The sequence below is a fragment of the Eriocheir sinensis genome, chromosome 51 (assembly GCF_024679095.1).
Source record: "Eriocheir sinensis breed Jianghai 21 chromosome 51, ASM2467909v1, whole genome shotgun sequence".
Lineage (NCBI taxonomy): Eukaryota > Metazoa > Arthropoda > Malacostraca > Decapoda > Varunidae > Eriocheir > Eriocheir sinensis.
Window position 1 is genome coordinate 8,917,555 of NC_066559.1, and position 15,650 is coordinate 8,933,204.

At 41.6% G+C, this 15,650-nt stretch overlaps 1 protein-coding gene and 1 long non-coding RNA gene across 3 annotated transcripts in view; both read left to right on the forward strand.

Annotated features, from left to right (window-relative positions):
* The window catches only part of LOC126982636 (4-aminobutyrate aminotransferase, mitochondrial-like), a 64,195-nt gene that overhangs the window by 1,588 nt on the left and 46,957 nt on the right, over window positions 1–15,650 (forward strand). The window lies entirely within an intron of this gene.
* LOC126982643 (uncharacterized) lies at window positions 878–3,671 on the forward strand. The gene is made up of 2 exons (XR_007735280.1): window positions 878–3,108; window positions 3,279–3,671. It is a non-coding gene; the product is annotated as an uncharacterized LOC126982643 (long non-coding RNA).

Consider the following 15,650-nt stretch of genomic DNA (forward strand, 5'->3'; position numbering starts at 1 on the left):
CCTGCCTGCTTGCAACATTGCCTCTAACCTTGCTAGTGCAGTGTTTATGACATCGTTAAGTTTTCATACAACACACGCTGGCAATGATTTTTTTTTTTCGTCTTTATCTTTTCATCTTTCACTATATCTTCTTGCTTCTTCCCGTCACTTCATTTTACTTTCCCGCACTTCAAGTTTTGTATCTCACTTTATCGTCACAATGCACTTCACCTCAGATTCACGTAACACACACCAGCATTTTTTTCGTCACTTCCCTAATTTTTTTTCATCTTCATCTTGCTTCCCGTCACTTCATTTTACTTTCCCGCACTTCAAGTTTTGTATCTCACCTTATCGTCACAATACACTTCACCTCAGATTCACGAAGTTGACACAAACCATTTTTTCACTTCCCTATTTTTTTTTTCCAACACTTCCCCGCCTGTTGTTATATGTATTGCTGACTACATCGACACTTCTCCATTTCACTTCACATCCACGTAACACACTGGAACATCATCTCGTCACTTCACTTCCCTAGTAATACTTTTTCTCAATACTTCCTCGCCTCACTTAATTTTTGTTGTCATGTGTCGCTGACTGTATCCCTTCTTTCATCGTCCATTTCACTTCTGTTGTGTTGCTATATTGTATTGCTGGCTATCGACACTTACTCACTTCACATCCACAAAACCTACTCACTGCAACACTTTTTTTTCCTCACTTCCTGACAAAACTTTTTTTCCTCACTTCCTGACAAAGCTTTTTTCTTCACTTCCTGACAAAACTTTTTTCCTCACTTCCTGACAAAACTTTTTTTCTTCACTTCCTGTCAAAACTTTTTTTCCTCACTTCCTGACAAAACTTTTTTCCTCACTTCCTGTCAAAACTTTTTTTTTCCTCACTTCCTGACAAAACTTTTTTCCTCACTTCCTGACAAAACTTTTTTCCTCACTTCCTGACAAAACTTTTTTCCTCACTTCCTGACAAAACTTTTTTCCTCACTTCCTGACAAAACTTTTTTCCTCACTTCCTGTCAAAACTTTTTTTTCCTCACTTCCTGACAAAACTTTTTTCCTCACTTCCTGACAAAACTTTTTTCCTCACTTCCTGACAAAACTTTTTTCCTCACTTCCTGACAAAACTTTTTCCTCACTTCCTGACAAAACTTTATGCAACACTTCTTTCCTCAATCGTACCACTTCACTTCTGTTGCAATATGTATTTGGTGACTACTAACATCGACACTTCACATCCACGAAGCGTTCTCACTACACATTTTCTTTCGTTTCCCTTCCTGACCAAGCTTCGTTCAACCCTTCCTTCCTCGCTCCACTTCGCTTCTATTGTTTTGTGTATCGTTCACTGCCTCGTTAACGCTTCACTTCGGCTCCTCGTAACACTCCAAGAGCCTTTTCCCTTCCCTTCGCTTTCCTGGCAAAACTTTCTTCAACACTTCCTTCCTCGCTTCCACTTCGCTTCTATTGTTTTGTGTATCGTTCACTGCCTCGTTAACGCTTCACCTCGGCTCCTCGTAACACTCACAAGAGCTTTTTCCCTTCCCTTCGCTTTCCTGGCAAAACTTTCTTCAACACTTCCGTCCTCGTTACCACTTCACTAACGCCACTTCTGTTGCTATATATTCTATTATATTGCTCACTTCATCGGCCACACACACACTCCTCCACACTTCAGCTCAGATTCATGTCACACTGCAACAGGTTTTCCCTTCAATTCGCTTCACTGATAATTTATATATAACCCCTTTTTCAATATTTCGTTCCCAGCCCCACTTCACTAGGCTTCTGGTATGTATTGTTCACTTCATCAATAACACACAAACCTCTACACTTCATCTCACGTCCATGTAACACACACTCAACACTTAACTTCGCTTCAGTTCCCTAGTATCCCTTTTTTTCAGCATTTCCTCCCTCGCCCCACTTCACTAGGCTTCTGATATGTATTGTTCACTTCATCAATAACACACAAACCTATACACTTCATCTCACGTCCATGTAACACACACTCAACACTTAACATCGCTTCAGTTCCCTAGTATCCCTTTCTTTCAGCATTTTCTCCCTCGCCCCACTTCAATACACTTCTTAAAACAGCATCTCTTGTCTTACTAATATTACCCACTTCATTCTGTAATCTAAACCCACTGGAGAACTTAAAACAATACTACTAAAATAACGCATTTCCACTTAAACCAAACTCGCATTCTTCGTATAAAACAGAGATACAAGACAAGTAAAAATCCAACGTCTACCCAGAATGAGAGAGAGAGAGAGAGAGAGAGGACAAGGATGTATTATTATAGTGTGTGTGTGGTTGGGGACGGTTAGGCAAGGCAACACACCCCCAGCCACCTCGTTCTTGATTGGCTGTTTTTGAAGGCGTGACGCGGCGAGGCCAATCACACGCCACGGGTAGATGGAGTCGCTTTAACGGTACACTGCGTCAGACTTAATTTCTTAGGACAGAGTTAGTTTAAAAGGCGCCAGATTTTAAAAAGGTTGTATTAGTGTTTGTTATGTGGTTCGTTTAGCTTTTTTTTTTACTTCTATCTTTGGGACGGCGTTAGTTTAGAAGTGTTTGATTTTCGTGGAGTTAAGATTACGTATTTCAAGCTCAGTCGTAAAAGATGATGTATAAAACGGTCAACGAAAACAAGTAACTAACTACGCCTTGGATAACGGGTGAAGAAAGGATAGATCTGCCAATGAATGAAAGGAAAATAAAAGAAAGGCAATTAGTGAGCGAGTAAAGTATAAAAAAGACGAGATGAAAGAATGAGAAAAGAGCGGATGGTGGATTGTGTGTGCATCTCGGAAAAAGAGGAATGAGAGGTGAATGAAAAAGACAGATAGTGAAAATAAATATAGAGGAACGACATGGAAAAACAAGCCTGACAAATTGAATGACGAGAAAACGGGAAAAAATACAGAATACGATAAAAGAGGGGATCTAAAAATACAGTGAAATTGTACGACAGGAACGTGAAGGTCAGTCAATGAAAAGAGTGATAAAGATTAAAATGATAGACTGGAAATTAAGAAAAAAAGAGAGAGAATATGATTTTGTATAATGATGAATGAATGACCATGAAAAATAAAGCCTTAGGTAGATGAAGAAAGGCATAGTAAAACGAAAATGAAGGACAGGAACGTGAAGATCAATCAATGAAAAGTGATAAAGATGAAAATAATAGACTGGAAATTAAGAAAAGAAAAAAAATGAGAATATGATTTTGTATAATGATGGATGAAGGACCAGGAAAAATAAAGCCTTAGGTAGATGAAGAAGGGAATAGTAAAACGAAAATGAAAAACATGAATAATGAAAAAAATAGAAAAGAAAACGGACACTCGATAAGGTGAAGATAGATATGAAGAAAACCCAGACTTGTTCAAATGAAAGAAAAGAAAAAAAAAATGTGAGACAGAGAGTAAAGGGGAAACTAGTGGAAAGCTGAGTGAGTGAATTACGTCAGAAAAAAACACGAGGAAAAAGGTGATGCCCGAAAAAAAAGTGGAGTGTGAATAAGAAAAGAAAAAAAGAAAGGAAAAAAAATAATAGTGGAATGTCAAATAAGAACAGATCAACGAGAGAGAGAGAGAGAGAGAGAGAGAGAGAGAGAGAGAGAGAGAGAGAGAGAGAGAGAGAGAGAGAGAGAGAGAGAGAGAGAGAGGATACCTGATAAGAAGAGGATAACTGTGTATACTTAAAAAAAAAAATTGAGGGTACATGAAACTAGTGTGTGTGTGTGTGTGTGTGTGTGTGTGTGTGTGTGTGTGTGTGTGTGTGTGTGTGTGTAACTGAGTTCATTCAAGCTACGATTATTTTTTGTTGCTATTTCTTTCATATATATTGACAAAGTTCAGACATGTAAAATAAAAATAAAAAGATGTACAATTGAAAATAAAAATATACTAAGTGGTTACAAAAGCAAAAGAATAAAACAAAAACTATAAACCAACTCCACGATAAAACACACACACACACACACACACACACACACAGACACACACCAATCTATAAATAATTCAGTCATCGTCCTCATCAAGTCCTTAACAGCCTAATGAGTCATAATGTCACTGCTAAAGGGTAAATGTGTGTGTGTGTGTGTGTGTGTGTGTGTGTGTGTGTTAATAACCCGGTACCTGAATCAAAGTGAAGATGATGCGGCGGAGGAGGAGGAGGAGGGGGGGGAGGAGGAGGTGGAGGAGGAGGTGGAGGAGGAGGTGGAGGAGGAGGAGGAGAGCTAATGGACACAGGACGTTAATTATAGGGTAAGAGTGACAAGGAGGAGGAGGAGGAGGTGGAGGTAAAAGAAATATTAAAGAGGAAAATGGATGATAAAAGACTGCGTTTGGTTTTATCGATGTGGGGAGCATAAAGAGGAAGAAGGAGGGAAGGAGGAGGAGGAGGAGGAGAATAGATAGTGACCACACGGCATTTGGTTTTCAATGATGTAGGAAGCGAGAGGAGGACGAGGAGGAAGAGGAAGGAAAGGAAGGAGGAGAAAAAGAGTATGAGGGGAAAAAAAAGAGAAAGAGGTGGGGGAGGAAAGGAAGATGATAAATTGAGACAACCAGACATTTTATCATCATTGCTTGGACAGGAGAGAGAGATGATAAGGAGGAGTAGGAGAGGAGGGGGAGGGCAAGTGGAGGAGGAGGAGAAGATACGCAATGAAAACACAACATTTAGCTATCACTGAAACTTGAGGAAACCAAACAGGCGGCTTCACACGGCAGCTCCTGAAGATGGGCTGCTCCACAAATTTCCTTCCCGTCCTTAAATACATCCAAAATTCTGACAAGTAAAAAGTAAAAAAATAAAGATGGAAAAAATAAAACCACTAACAAGAACAACAACAACAACAAAAGTGATAATGCCTTGACATCCAAAATTCTGACATGGAAGTAAAAAGTTAAAAAATAAAGATGGAAAAAATAAAACCACCAACAACAAGAACAACAACAACAAAAATAATAATACCTTGACATCCAAAATTCTGACATGGAAGTAAAAAGTTAAAAAATAAAGATGGAAAAAATAAAACCAGTAACAACAACAACAAAAAAAAAATAATAATAATAATAATAATACCTTGACATCCAAAATTCTGACATGGAAGTAAAAAGTTAAAAAATAAAGATGGAAAAAATAAAACCACCAACAACAAGAACAACAACAACAAAGATAATAATACCTTGACATCCAAAATTCTGCCATGGAAGTAAAAAGTAAAAAAATAAAGATGGAAAAAAATAAAACCACTAACAAGAACAACAACAATAATAATGCCTTGACCTTTACCTCTCACCTTTTTTTTTTTTTTATGTCCATCTGCTGTCCTTTGTTCTTTGTAGATGGTGTGGTTATTTCCCATTCAATCACTTTCTGTCCATCTTATGTTCTCTCTCCTACATAGATGTCCTGGCCATGACCGTTCCTTGTTTTTAATTGCCCTCATTACGTCAAAACTCAATGCAACTTTTCGTAAACTTCCTAAATTTTTCTCCGGGTCTTCATATAAAAGCTATTTCCCAGCCTATCACTTTTGTCCAACAGTTGTCCTCTCACCTATAAAAGTTTCCTGACCATTGCCATTCCTTGGTGATACTCATTGTCTTTATTACGTCAAAACTCAATGTAACTTTTCGTAAACTTCCTAAATTTTTCTCCGGGTCTTCATATAAAAGCTATTTCCCAGCCTATCACTTTTGTCCAACAGTTGCCCTCTCACCTATAAAAGTTTCCTGACCATTGCCATTCCTTGATACTCATTGCCTTTATTACGTCAAAACTCAATGTAACTTTTCGTAAACTTCCTAAATTTTTCTCCGGGTCTTCATATAAAAGCTGTTTCCCAGCCTATCACTTTTGTCCAACAGTTGTCCTCTCACCTATAAAAGTTTCCTGACCATTGCCATTCCTTGATACTCATTGCCTTTATTACGTCAAAACTCAATGTAACTTTTCGCAAACTCCCTAAACTTTCCTTTGGGTCTTCTAATGTAAGGTATTTCCCAGTCTATCGCACTTTTCTGTCCATCTGTTCTCCTTTCTCCCTAAACTTCTTACACTTTCCGTTTGGTCTTCTTGTATCATTTATTTCTCAGTCTGTCACTCTTCTGCCCGTCTGTTCTCCTCTCTCCTGTACACGTGTCCTGACCAATGCCACTTCTTGATCAACAATAGGACAATAGCAACCAGTGATTAAGAGAAGAAGGAGGTGGAAGAGGAGGGGAAGGCGTGGAATTATGGGCAGGGTAGAGACAAGAGGTGTTGTTGTTTTCGACTTATGGGTAAGAGGAATAGATGATAACCAGGAGGAGGAGGGAAGGAGAGGAAGAATAGACAGGCTGGAGACAAGAGGTAAAATGTTTTGAAGCTGGGACAAGGCCAACACATTATAAGGTGAGGAGATGGTGGAGGAGGAGGGGAAGGATAGACAGGCTGGAGACAAGAGTGAAGATGTCTTCGAAGAACTGATGATAAGGAGGATGAGGAGGGGAAGGAAAGGAAGGATGATAGGAGGAGGGGGAGGAGGATGGAAAAGAGTGCAAGAGGTTTTTGTTTTCGATACTGGTAGAAGAGCAACGGATGATAAGAAGGAGGAGAAGGAGGATGAAGAGGGAAATGACAGAGGCAATATTATACGAAAAGGAAAAGGTATTAATTAAGGGGAATTTAAAACACTCACAGCCTATAATGACAGAGGCAATATCATACTAAAAGGTTCGCTACTTAATGAAAAAATCAGTAAAAAATCTGGAAATCGCCGTAAAATGACTTAGGGAGTTTGTTAATAGAGGTACACTGATGGAAAGGAAAATAAATAAGTTTCTTCATTGCCAAGCCTACATGTATTAAAGCCATTGATACACAAATAAATAAATAAATAAAATAAAATAAATCGCAGCTGAACGTGTAATAATTTAACCGTATACATGATCCCCAGAGAGAGAGAGAGAGAGAGAGAGAGAGAGAGGTGAAGCACAAACGTCTCTATTACATGATGGTTCTATAACAGGAGGAGAGGCAGGAGGAGGGAGGAGGAGGAGGAGAGGAGTTGGGGAAGGGGGAGGGAGTAACCGGGTGACGAAAGAAGAGAGAGAGAGAGAGAGAGAGAGAGAGAGAGAGAGAGAGAGAGAGAGAGAGAGAGAGAGAGAGAGAGAGAGAGAGAATGCTAAGCGAGGTGATTGAAGGAGGGGAGAGGAGGGGAGGGGAGGAGAGGTTAGTACGATAGCAATGAACCCTATGTTTGAGATGCCGCTGACGAAGAGTTGAATGGGTTGATTTCCACCAGATTCAACCGCTTATAACAGGAGGGGAGGAGGGGTGAAGGGAGGTCTTGTTATCTCCCACCCTCCCCCCTCTCCCCGCTTTCTACTCTTCCCATCTTGACCTTCCCCCTCCTCCTCCTTCCCTTCTCTCCCCACTCTCCCCATTCCTCTCTTTTATTTCTTATTTACTCCCTCGTTATTACTCCCTTTCCTTCCCTTTCCTCTTCTTCCAACTCCCATCTTTCCCTTTCTCTTATTTTCCCCTTCCCATTTTTCTTCCTTCTCCCCTTCCCATCCTCTTCTTCCTCCCCCATTCGTCTCTCACCCTTCCCTATCACTTATCTTTATTATTCTCTCTCTCTCTCTCTCTCTCTCTCTCTCTCTCTCTCTCTTCCATATCAACTCCCCTTACCACTCTCTCCCTTCTCCTTCCCTTCCCTTCCCTTCTTATCTTCCCTAGTTTCCCTCCCCTTCCCCTCCTTTCCCCACTCTCTTTCCCCTCCCCTTCCCTTCCCTTCACCCTCCACTCTCTCCCTTCCCCTTCCCTCCCTTTACCCTCCCCTTCTCCCTCTGACCTTTCTCAATATTAATTCGTACCCTGTTCTCTTCTCCCTCTCTCTTCCCCTCCCCGCCCCTCCTCTTTCTCTTCCCCTCCCCTCCCCTCTTCATCTCCCGCCGCTTTCCCTTTCTCCTCCTCCTCCTCCCTCCCCTCCCATTCTTCTCCCTTCAACCCATTTCCTTTCTCTCTCAAGGTCTTTAGAGATAAGGGAGGAAGGGTGAGGAGGGAGGCAAGTCGGTAGGAGGAGGAGAAAGGGAGATAAAGATGGATGGGGAAGGGAAGGAGAGAGAATGGAAAGGATGCAAGGAAGGATACGGAGAAAGGAAAGGAAGGAAGGAAGGAAGGAAATAATAAGAGGAGGAATGAAAGAAAGAACGTAGGAAGAATGAAGAAAATGTAGAAAAAAGAAAGAGGAAAGAATGAAGGGAGAGTAAAAGAAATACAGAATAATTAAAGGAATAACAGTGAAGGAGAGATAGGTTAAAAGGAAGCTAGGAATAGATGAAAAAGGAAATAAAGAGAGAGGAATGAGGGAGGGAACGGATGGGCGAAAGAAAAGGGGAAAGGAAGAGGAGAAAGAGGAAAAAAAGGGAGGGCGGATGAGAGAACAAGGAAGAAGAAAATGAGAAAGGAAAAAGCAAGAAAAGAATGAGAGTAGGTGATGGAAAAGAAATAAAGAGGAAGTAAAGAGATTAAAGAGAACAAGAGTGAGAAGTAAAATGGGAGGAAGAAAGAATGGGAAGGAAAAATACCAAAAGAGGAAAATGGAAGAAGAAAAAGAAAAATGAGAAAGAAGGGAAAACAGAGAGAAGGGAATAAGAAAGGGAGGCGTAAAATAGGAAGGAATAAAGGAAAAAAAAAGGAGTTATGAAAAAGTACGAAAAGGAGGAAGGAGAGAAAAAAAAGAGCAAGGAAGTGGAGAGAAGAGGAATTGGGAGATTGAGGGGAGGAAGGGAAGGAAGAGGGAGGAAGGGAAGGAAGAGGGAGGAAGGTAATGGAGGAGGGACACATCAAGGGAAGTCAATTGGCATATTATAGGGAGGAGGAGGAGGAGGAGGAAGAAGAGGAGGAGGAGGAGGAGGGTAAACACGCAATCACGAAGAAGAAAGAGAAGGAGACTGAGAAAAAAAGTACAGAGAAAGAAGTAAAGGAGGAGGAGGAGGAGGAGGAGGAGGAGGTGAAGAAGAAGGAAGAGGAGGAGGAGGTAAATAGGTAATCACGAAGAAGGAAGAGAAAACCTAAATAAAAGATAAAGTGCAGAGGAAGAAGTAAAGGAGGAGGAGGAGGAGGAGGAGGAGGAGAAGAAGAAGGAGACAGCGTGGATATTCTTGTAGCGAATGTCTTCATATATACACACTCACACACTCTCTCTCTCTCGTTGTTGCTGTCGTTGTTGACTCGCTCCTGTTTGCTCTGAGTGAAGGGGAGGGGGGGAAGGGGGAGGGGAGGAAAGAGAGAATGAAGAGAAGAAGGGGAAGGGGAGGGAGGAAGAGAAGGGAGAAGAAAGAGAGAGGAAGAGGAGGGAGGGAGAGAAGGGAGAAGAAAGAGAGAGGAAGAGGAGGGAGGGAGAGAAGGGAGAAGAAAAAGGGAAGACGACGAGATTTTTTTCCCACTTTCATCTTTTTCTTCTCTTTCTTTTTGCCTCTAGTTTTGTTTTTTTCTCCGTTTTTCTCTATTTTCTTTATTTTTACGATGGAAAGACTACCCGTGGAGAGAGAGAGAGAGAGAGAGAGAGAGAGAGAGAGAGAGAGAGAGAGAGAGAGAGAGAGAGAGAATTATAGATTTAAGGCACTTGTGAATCAGGGTCAGAGAGAGAGACTACTACTACTACTACTACTACTACTACTACTACTACTACTACTACTACTACTACCAACAACAACAACAATAACAACAACACTACATACACATTAACTATATGCATTCATTGATAAAAATGTATGACAAGAAGATAATAGGAAGCCCACTGAAGGGAATAATAAGGAGGAGGAAGAGGAAGAGGAGGAGGAGGAGAAGGAGGAGGAGGAGGAGGAAAATATAACCTTATCTTCTTTATATTGAAAGGGAAAAAAAATCGAAGGAGGTAATGATGAGATTGTTACGGGCAGAGAGAGAGAGAGAGAGAGAGAGAGAGAGAGAGAGAGAGAGAGAGAGAGAGGAGCCCATTGGGGTCCTCACTAGGGCTTCCTGGTTATGTAAAGATAGGGTTTTTTCTCTCTCTCTCTCTCTCGTTGTGGGGTGTTCACGGTGAGGGATGGAGGCACCGGACACGAGAGAGAGAGAGAGAGAGAGAGAGAGAGAGAGAGAGAGAGAGAGAGAGAGAGAGAGAGAGAGACCGTCGTATTGATCACTTCCCGACCAGGTATTGTGATGCAACTCTTCAACCGAGGGCAGGGGAGGCAGTGGTGGGGGGACAGGGGTAGGAGGGCAGGGATAGGGGACAGGGGTAGGGGACAGGGGTAAGGGGACAGGGTAAGAGACAGGGGTAGGGGACAAGGGTAGAAAGACAGGGGAAGGGGACAGGGGTAGAAAGACAGGGGTAGGAAGACAGGGTAGGAGACAGGGGTAGGGGACAGGGGTAGGAGGGCAGGGGTAGGAGACAGGAGTAGGGGACAGGGGTAAGGGGACAGGGGTAGGAAGACAGGGGTAGGGGACAGGGGTAGGAAGACAGGGGTAGGGGACAGGGGTAGGAAGACAAGGGCAGGGGACAGGGGTAGAAAGACAGGGGTAGGAAGACAGGGTAGGAGACAGGGGTAGGAAGACAAGGGCAGGGGACAGGGGTAGAAAGACAGGGGTAGGGGACAGGGGTAGGAGACAGGGGTAGGAGGGCGTAAGAACATAAGGAGTCTGCAAGAGGCTGGTAGGACTATACAAGGTAGCTTCTGTGAACTTAACCCCACCTAACATTACCATCCATGAACTTATCTATCTAATCTTTTTTTGTGTGTGTCTATTGTATTGACACTCCCCCTCCTCTTTCCTCCCCCTCCTCTTCCCTTCCCCCTCCCTCTTCTCCCACTCCTCAAATTTGATAGTGACGCAATCTAGCATAGGCATCTCCTCTCTTCCTCCTCCTCCTCCTTCTCTATCCACCACTCTGTTGCTAAACCAATTCTTGCCTATGTCCTTGGTGAATCTGAATATATCCAATTTAAACCCATTACTACCTGTCTTACCCGGTTCTCTTACCATCAGACTGTGGTTCTCAAACTTTTATGGTCGACTGCGCACTAAAGCTATATCATGAATTTTAGCAGCGCGTGAAATATTTAGGCCTAGAACATTATTAACATCACCCTTATTAAAGCCCTTCATCCATTTATAAACTTCGCTCAGGTCTCCACGCACCCTTCGCCTTTCTAGAGAAATCAAGTTTAATTGTTTGAGTCTTTCCTCGTATGGCAAGTTTCATAACCCGTGAATCATCTTAGTCATCCTCCTCTGCACCGATTCGAACATTTTGATATCCATTCTTTAGTAAGGTGACCAGAACTGTACCGCATAATCGAGATGAGGTCTAACTAATGCTGAGTATAGCTTGAGGATGACTTGAGGATGACTTCAAGACATCAGGACACTGGTAGATAGATAGCGGCGGTGAAGGAACAGGGGTCAGAGAGCAAGGTGAAGTTACCAGTTAATTGGCAGGGGCTGAGCAGGTGAGGGGGTGTACATTGCAGGTGAAATAATTAATGATATGTCGGGGTAGTAGTAGCAGTAGCAGTAGTAGTAGTAGTAGTAGTAGTAGTAGTAGTAGGGGTTAGAGGAGCAAGGAAAGAAGTTATTTCAGTTCATAAAAGAATAGTGGTAAAGAAGAGGAAGAGGAGGAGGAGGAGGAGGAGGAGGAGGAGGAGACAAGGTTCATATCAATCTCAATCTGCTGTAAAATTTCTTCTACTTTTCCCTCTTCTTCTTCTTCTTCTTCGCGTGTGTGTGTGTGTGTGTGTGTGTGTGTGTGTGTGTGTGTGTGTGTGTGTGTGTGTCATTGTCCAGTCCGTTTCAATTTTGACTGACTGAATGCTTTATTGTTTGTCTGTTTGCGCAACCTCTCTCTCTCTCTCTCTCATTATCTATTAGCATTATTAGCTTTATTCATAACCATTCTTTTACCTCCTTTTGTTCGTCCTCCTCCTCCTCCTCCTCTTCCTCCTCCTCCTCTTCCTCCTCCTCCTCCTCCAGTTATGTATACTCCCCAATCTCGGCCTCATCCTCATTATTCTCCCCCTTTCCCTTCTCCCCTGCCTCCCTCCCCTCCCTCCCCTCCTTCCCCTCCCCTCCCCTTCACTGCTTAACGAAATAAATTGATTGGTTACTAGTTGTTGTTTTCCTTTCTCTTTTTTCATTGTTGTTTTCCTTACTACTTTTTTCCTCTTTCTTTATTCCCTTATTCGGTTGTATTTGTATGTGATTTGCTTTTTCTTTGTTTTCTTTTTTTTCTTTTTTGTCTTATTACTGTTCGTTTTCTGGTTTCTATCTTGCCTTTTTTGTTCTTTTCTTATTCCTGTTCTCATTTTTATCCTTCCTTTTCTGCCTTTATGCTTCCTCTTCTTCCTGTTCTTTCTTTCATCTTCACTTCTCCTTTTCACACCATCGTTATTTTCATCTCATTTTTCATTTTTTTCTCTCCTCCTCCTCCTCCTCCTCCTCCTCTCCGTCACCATCCACTCTCCCTATATCCCTCCCTCGTCCTCTTTTTCCTCCTCCTCCTCCTTCTCTTCCTCTTCGTCACCATCCACTCTCCCTACTTCTCTCCCTTGTCCTCTTTTTCCTCCTCTTCCTCCTTTTCTTCTTCCTATTCCATCCCCTCCCCTCCCTCCTCAACCTCTAGTACCTACCTCTCTTCCCCTTATTTCTCTCCCTTGTCCCCTTTTTCCTCCTCCTCCTTCTCTTCTTATTCCATCCCCTTCTCTCCCTCCTCAACCCTCAGTACCTACCTCTCCCCCCCCCCCCCCCCCTCTTCTCCCTCCTAACGATTTGTCCTCATCCTCGTCCTTGTCACCTTCCCTTCCCCTCCCTTTCCTCTCCCCCCTCTTCCCTCTCTCTCCCCCTTCCCCCCCTTGTGACAATACCAGAATGCCCTTCGGAGTCAATTGAACCTGCTTAGTATGTTCTCCTCTTCCTCCTCTTCCTCCTCTTCCTCCTTTTACTCTTCTCCCAGCTCCATCTCCTCCTCACCTTACTCATCTCCCAATTCTTCTCCTCTTCTCTCTTCTCGTTCCTCCTCCTTCTACTACTACTACTACTACTACTACTACTACTACTACTACTACTGCTACTATTGCTACATTTGCCTCCTCCTGCTGTATCTTCCTCCTCCTCCTGCTAATCCTCCTCATATCTGATGCGTAGGTCCCTCTCCTCCTCACTCCCCATCCTCTTCCATCCCCCCTCCTCAAATTTAATGGTGACTCAATCTAGCATAGGCATCTCCTCCTCCTCCTCCTCCTCCTTTTACGCAGTGGTTTTTGCTCTACGTTCTCTCCTTTCAAGACTCATTCGGCGGTTCTTTTCGAAGTATGGAAAGAATTTGAATGGAAGCGAAGAATGTGATAAAGGAGGAATAGGATGGAGAAAAAGAGAAGATTATTGTGAGAGAAGGAATGTGGTGACGCAGGAAGAAGAAGAGATAGGAAAAAGATGAAGAGAAAGAGGAGAAGGGGAATAAGAGGGAGAAGCAAAATATGAAGAAAGAGGAAGGTAAGAAAGATGGAAAGTGGAAAAGATGGAAGAAAAGGATGAGAATGAAGGAACAAGAGAAGGAATAAACGTGGATAAATAGGAGTAAAATAAAGAGAATGAGGATTAGGAAGGGAAAAAGAGGAAGAGAGAAATAGAAAGACTGAAAAGATGGAAAAAGAAGAAGAGGAGGAGGATACAAGAGGGACAAAAATATTAAAGTAGAAACAGAAGGAAGATGAAGGGGAAAAGGAGACGGTGAAACAAGAGGGAAAAGAATAAATGAAGAAATAGAAGGAAGACGAGAGGATGGAAAGGAAGAACAGATAAATGAGAAGCAAGAAGAGGAATGAATAAGAGAAAAAATAAGTAGGAGAAAGATGAAAAGAGGGAAAAGATGAAGAAGGGCAGAGCATGATATCGTAAAGAGAATTAGCGGTCAGAAGAAGAAGAAAAAAAAGAAGAACGAGAAGAACTAGAGAGAAAACAAAAGAAAAGAAGAAAAAGATTATGATGCTGAAACAAGAATAAGAAAACTAGAGAAAGAAAACAATGAGAAAGAAGATAAAGATAACGATGATTGGAAGAAAATAATTAGAAAGGAAGATGAAAGGAGTGAAGGCATAGAAAAAAAGGGTAGACGGACAGGCAAATTGAGGCTTTTCTTTGGTTATTTTGTTGTGTAGTCTTTTCCTGTGATTAACATTCTCTTTATTTTCATCTTTTTTTTTTCATTAATCACGCCAAGTCTTGAGTTTTAGAATCACGCAAAGGGATTAGGGGAGGATTTTTTGTTGTTGTTGTTCTCTCTCTCTCTCTCTCTCTCTCTCTCTCTCTCTCTCTCTCGCTCTTATTTACTCCATCCTTCTCTTTTTCCTTTCCATTTCCATTCCTTTGGCTTCTATTTTTATTTATTTTCCCTGCTTCTTTATTTTTTTCTCCTTATTCCAGTGTTTGCCTTCCATTTCATTGTTTATTCCTCCCTTTATCCTTTCTTTGTTATTCCTATTTTTCTTTTTTTCTTTTCCTTTCACTCTTTTTTTCTTGTTCCTATTTTTCTTTTTTTCTTTTCCTTTCACCCTTTCTTTCTTATTCCTATTTTTCTTTTTTTCCTTTTCCTTTCACCCTTCCTTCTCCTTTGTTTTGCATCATCACGCAAGACCTTTGATATTAACAGCGGCGATTCACGCAAAAGAGAAATTAGGAATGATATGCGTGTTTGCTTTCTTCTTTTTTTTCTTTTCTTTTTTGTTTCTTCTAATTATTTTTTCGTGTTTTTTGTTGTTGTTGTTGGTGGTGGAGTTCTTGTTGTTTTCCTTATTTTCTTATTTTCTTTCAATCATCGTTATCTTTATTTTCTTTCTCATTGTGTTCTTTCTTTAGCTATTTCTCTTCTTTTTCTTGTTTCATCATCATAATCTTTATCTTCTTTTCTTTTGTTTTCTCTCTAGTTCTTCCTCTTCTCGTTCTTCTTCTTCTTTATCATCTTCATCGTCATCTTTATCTTCTTTCTTATTGTGTTCTTTCAATAGCTATTTCTCTTCTTTTTCTTGTTTCATCATCATTATCTTTATCTTCTTTTCTTTTGTTTTCTCTCTAGTTCTTCTCCTCTTTCTTCTTCTTCTTCTTCTGACCGCTAATTCTCTTTATGAATGAATGAATGAATGAATAAAAACGAGCATCCGTAGCTAGTCTCAGATATAACACGCCTTCATAACTACTCTCTTAACATCCCTTCCGTACACTTTGAACTAGTCATAAAGAAGAAAATAACATGAATTAGTTAAAATATAAGAGAGCAACCGTAGCAATTTTTAAATGTAAACTCGCCTTCAGACCTAATCTCTTAACATCACTTCTATACGCACTGAGCCGCCGGTTCTGCGTAAAGACCGCATTAACGTCATCAAAGAGACACGCAAGAGAGAGAGAGAGAGAGAGAGAGAGAGAGAGAGAGAGAGAGAGAGAGAGAGAGAGAGAGAGAGAGAGAGAGAGAGAGAGAGAGAGAGAGAGAGAGAGAGAGAGAGAGAGAGAGAGAGAGAGAGAGAGAGAGAGAGAGAGAGAAGTAGTAGTAGTGAGGGGTGGGACGGAGCATAGCGGTGGAGGAGAAGATAGGAGGAAGGAAAGGTAAA